This window comes from Coptis chinensis, chromosome 5 (assembly GCF_015680905.1).
Source record: "Coptis chinensis isolate HL-2020 chromosome 5, ASM1568090v1, whole genome shotgun sequence".
In the NCBI taxonomy this organism is placed as follows: domain Eukaryota; kingdom Viridiplantae; phylum Streptophyta; class Magnoliopsida; order Ranunculales; family Ranunculaceae; genus Coptis; species Coptis chinensis.
In genome coordinates this window covers 85881645-85887234 of record NC_141460.1, presented here as the reverse complement: position 1 = coordinate 85887234, position 5590 = coordinate 85881645, and positions in this window count along the sequence as shown.

The following is a 5590-nucleotide window of genomic DNA, read 5'->3' as shown; positions in this document are numbered from 1 at the left end:
GTATTCATGGATGATTTTCTATCTATGGAGACTCTTTCATTATTTGCTGTCCCAACTTTTGTCTAAGGTTTTGACATGGTGTTAATGAGAAGAAAGTGTCACGGTTTAAATTGGGAAAAATGTCATTTCATGGTAAAAAAGCTTAGTACTAGGTCACATAGTATCTAGTGATGTCATCCCGAAGTGGATAAGGCCAAACTAGATAAGATAGCAAACTCCTCACCATACCCACTTGGTTTGTCAGGTATATTAGAACCTTCCACAGGCCATCAGGAGTTTTATAGAGACTTTATCAAGATTTTTCGAAATAGCTAAGAACATTAACTAATTTGCTTTTAAAAGGATGCCATCTTTGATTTTAATTTTAACAGCGTAAGCAGGCTTTTGAAACTTTAAAAAGTAAGCCTTAACTACATAGGCCCATTTTCCAGATTGGTCTAAACCTTCCGAACTCGTAATGTGTGCTGAGTGATTATCGGTTTGAATTAACGTCTTGGGGATGAAACTGAGATAATAAATCCACTTTATTTATTGTATGCATTAAAAGCTAAACTATGCTCAAAGGAATTATACAACTCTTGAAAAATAATTCTTAGGCGTTTATGCTTTAGATAAGTTTAGATCCTTATTTGGTTGGTTACAAAACTTTGGTTTACATGGACCATGCCTAAGTACCCATGCTTGCAAGAGAAGGATGCTAAATAGAGATTAATCCGTTGGATTCTTCTCACGCAGAGTTCACATTAGAAATAAAGGACAAAGAGGGGTCGGCGTGATTTACCCAGAGCTATATAGACGGCGTGGGAGTGGTGCGAGTCAGTACAGGACTCTTTTCTTTGATGAGCATCGATGCATTTTCAGCACCATGGTAATTTATTTGTTTGTTTCAAAATGTGGTTTTGTTAACATCGTATTTCGATGCAATCTATAGTAGCAAATCGTTGAAAATCCCATTGAATGTGTAGTTTGTAGTTGGATTCTCATAGATTATGATTTATTAGGAATTTGTTTTAATAGTTTGCCCATTGCTTCATCTTTTGCTAGCAAGTTGTTTGTGTAGAGTCCAATCATATGTACAAAGAGCCTACATCTTCCTAAAATCTATCGAAATTTCATCAAACCAAGCTCTCGGTTTGAAGCATTCCTCTCATATGGCTATTCTAGCCTTTGATGGGTCGAGGTTATTCACAACCTGCCCAAGAAAGCATTGCAATAAGTCGCCTAAATTTGTCTGAAAAAAAGCCCATGTGGTTCTTCAAATTGTATGTTTTCATTTGTTTGTTCCAAAATGTGATTTTGTTAACTTCTCTATTTCAGGTGCAATCTTGAGTGCCAAATCATTATCAATCCCATACAATGTGTAGTATGTAGTTCGATTCTCATAGATGCTAATTTTTGGAATTAAACTTTAATAGTTTTCTTTTCGATTTGCTTCCTCTTTTTTTCTAGCAAGTTGTTTGTGTAGAGTCCAATCTAATGAAGCGAAGAGCCTACTGTGGTTTCTAAAATCTATCGAGCTTTTATCAAACCAAGCTCGGTTTTGAAGTCAAGATTGACTCTCATATGGCTATTCTAGCCTTTGATGGGTGAGGTTGACATGACTCAACGGTCCAAGAAACAATTTAAAACATTGTATTTTGATTATCACACATTGCATCCATTTGATTATTGCAATCATTATCATACTTCTTTGTTTAGCTCCTATAGTTGTGGCGTTTATGGATGATGTTATGATGGAATTGTCTGGCGACACTGTTTGAAGGGAAGGGTCAAAGTTGCTCATGTTAAAACACATTTAAGCGTAACATGAGTAGCTTCCACTGGGATGGTATCACAGCTCTTAACTTTGTACCCTCACATGAAATGCATCATATGTTGTTAATCTAAACTACACCATCTTGTTATTTAATTTGATGCATGGATATAAATTTGATCCTATTACATTAAGTTCTCACGATTTTTTCCCCACTTTTTCTAGATGGTGTTTGTTCTTAAAACCCGGTTAAATCGCAAAGCATTGAGTTAATTGGACACTCAATGGAGCCATTTAAAGTATGGAAGATTGCTATCTCTTTAAATTGGTAAGCTTTTTTCTCTGTTTTATTACTTCATTAAGCTTGGATTTTTCTATGGTTTCCACATTGTATTGGGACTTGGGGATATTTTCTCTACCAATATCTACCTATAAAATGGGAATTTTAAAGCATTGATAAAATGCTAACTGTTTCAAATAAGCTTTTGGAATCGCTTTGCTTTAATTAGAAGGACCGTTTTTCATGGTTATTCATATGCATGTGGGCAAATTTTAGCTGCCATATTAGGGAATGCCACCATATTAGGGCACTCCATTTCAATTTATTTGATGCTTCATTACATTTTAAACTTTGAGGGACTCCGGCTTTATGCTTAGTCGTCTCTTTTTAATCAAGCATTTGTCACATTCATTTTTGAGAGACTTAGAGTTGGTGGAGATGTATTCATATTATACATCAACAACAAGCGTTTGTGTTGGTCGAGTTACTCTGAGTTTGGCCACTTTGTTAAATGAAGAGGTGCGTTCTCTTGCTTGCTTTGCATTTGATTAGGCCCTTTAGTTGTTTTAGTTCTTAATTTGGGTGTTACCCGTATGAAGCCAAAACTACCAACGCCATACCCAACCCATTCGTAACATAGTTGATTACATTATTAGTGAAATAAGTCATTCAAGGGGTAAAAGGGGCCTTTGTGCGAAGGTGGGTGGACCTGTCTTCTTTAGTGGAAAATGGAAGCATTTGAGGCAGCATTATAGCTTTAACAACAACCTCTTTGCCCAAATGTTTGGGCTGTTAAGGGTTTTGTGCCGATATACCATCGTTGAACAATGTAGAGATCAGGAAGAAATCATCAATGTAATTCCCTCAAAGATGATACGAAGTTTGTAGAATTAATCCAAAACTTCAACAAAAAGGAACAGGGCATGCTTGATTGTGTCAAGTTCATTCACGCTATATTGGGTTTCAAGTTCAATGGCAATTCAACGTGAAAAACCAAAAAATTACCTCAACCTTTGTTGTCATTCTATTTCTCTTGGGTTTTGCATTACTTACTTCTTCTTCCAAATTTCCTTGCGACTCACGGGTTTCAAATGTCAAGTGACATTTCGGATAAGATGCCGAGAGCCATAAACTATTTGTGATTTGTGTCTATTTTTGAAGATTGTTAAGCCTCAAGCCCCGGTTGAATCATGCATATAGACAAGTTAAAAGAAATGAAATATAAGTGCTTACATTTATAGTGCGAGCAATATCTTAAGTAAATAAAGTGGTAATATATACCTTTAAACCATGTCCGGGATCAAAGAGGGCTATAAGAATACTAAAGAAGATGGTGAAGGAAAGATTCTACTCACGAGAAGAAGTATGAAGATTTTCTTGATGTTGTTATTGAAGAGATGAAGACGGATGAGCCTCTTTTCAATGTAGATGGTCTTGCCTACTTTGTCTTCACAATTCTTTTACCCAAACTTTGAGACGGTGTCCTTGGTAATAACTTTGGCAATCAAATTTATTTCAAAACACCCTTCAGGGTGTTGAAGGATTTAGAGGTTCGTCGAGCTCCATTTCCCTTCTCATTTTGTCGATCTTCCTATTTGGATTAGTACTAACTTTTGTTTCATCACTAGTTTGTTTTCACCAACTTAGAAACAGAGGAAATGTGGATTCTCCACTAACTTGGAATGAGTATAGATCTATGACCTTCACATCTCATGTAAGTCTAGGAAACATTCGTGTAGTTTATTTCATAGTTAATTTTTCCAATGTGACGTGGTCTTCCATAAATTTGATTCTTAAATTTGATGTTACAGGTTATTGATGAAAACATGGGCTAGGGAAACATTGCTCCCTTGATTTTCAGAGAAGAGCAACAAGAGACATTGAAAGGCGGTATGGAAGTGAGCCAATATTGAACCGACACACACGAATTTTGGTAAAAAGCCTACTATTGTTATGGCTCATAGAGGAGATAAATGGGTTTAGGATCATATGCATCCGCTACTATCATTTTCCAACATGACCCAATTGTATTTGAGTTTCATTTATCAATAAAGTTTGCAATTATCTAACAGGTATATATATTAATACAGAAAAGTATGTAGTCTAACATATTGTTTACATGATGCATATTACTCATATAGTATTACACTTAACCAACTCATTGAATTGAGGTGAAGGATGCTAGCCCTTATCACGCCCGCAGCTTAAGTAGGTTATAATATTGATGTATTTATCCTATCAAGAATTATGCCATGAACATGGGGTGATCCATATTGTAGGGTACACAATTCCAGCTGGTTGGACAATTATGGTCTACCCTCCAGCCCTTCACCTGAACCCCGAAAAGTATTAGGATTATTTTGCCTTCAACCTATGGCAATGGAAGGTGACCAACATGTCATTATAGCTCTTATTTTGATTTTTGTATATTTTGGTTTGTAAGAATGTATCAAAGCCTATGTTTTTGCCTAATTCAAAGTTGTTGGCCAACCTTAGAGTTTCTTATTTAATTCGTTATACCTTCTATTTCACTCATTTCCTTCCTTTGCTTCGGATAAGGAAGCTCAGAGTTAGTCACTTCCTTTGCTCATTGTCATTGTCTACAAATTAAAAGCAATTCCCAGTTGTGGACTTAACATTCTTAACAGGTATTAACTCCTGCGTCTTCTTCTTCCTCAGTTTGTGTATTTAATCTTATGGGTAAATAATATTAAAAACTGGCATTTTTAATATTATATTAAAACTGGGTATCTTCAAGTATCTACTTGATTCCATATTTTTCCCTTTTTTCCTATATTTTTGTTTAAATAGGTTACAATTCTTTTTTTTATTATTTTCATTTGGGTCAGATTCTTCAGTTGGAAGGCAACTGGAAGGTTTTGTAATAGAAGGCTAGCTACTGATTATACACATTTGGCATCAAACCATTTGTACTTACTTATTTCGATCCAGCTTATGGTATAGAAGACTTTTCCACTGGAGTTAGCTTTCCTTTTGTCACTGGAAGTGGCACTTCCCATTTTGTGGTCAGTTGATGGTAGCCAAATTAAGTGCTGATTATCATCATGGCGAGTGCCACAATGACAGCCGTGAGTTGGATTAGAAATTAATTAGCTTCTTAATTGTTAAAAAACCCTTCATGTCTCCAAACTTGGTTCTTAAAAGCTTCTCCTTTCCACCTTTACAGGTCTTGCTCCACTTCCACAACTCCTTATCTTTTGCTATTGCTTGGTTTGATGATTTTGTGTTGTTAGTTTGCGAGGGAAAGAATAGCTTCCGAGAGATCTAAAGCCGTTTGAGGTGAATTTTATTGACCCTCTTATTTGTTTTTTCTTTTTGAATTAAGAAATGGGTATCAAAGAAATGTGTACCATTTTTTTAGCTTCGTGTTGGCGTCGTCGCTATACCGTTTAATGGCGTTGCTTTAGGGTTGTTTTGAGCTTCATAAAAACTGTTCTGTTGGGGGTTGTCTAAGAAATGGACATCAAATATTCTTTTGGCGTTGGTTAGACTTCAACTTTTATAATGGTTGTTTAAGGGGCGTCAAAAGATGATCC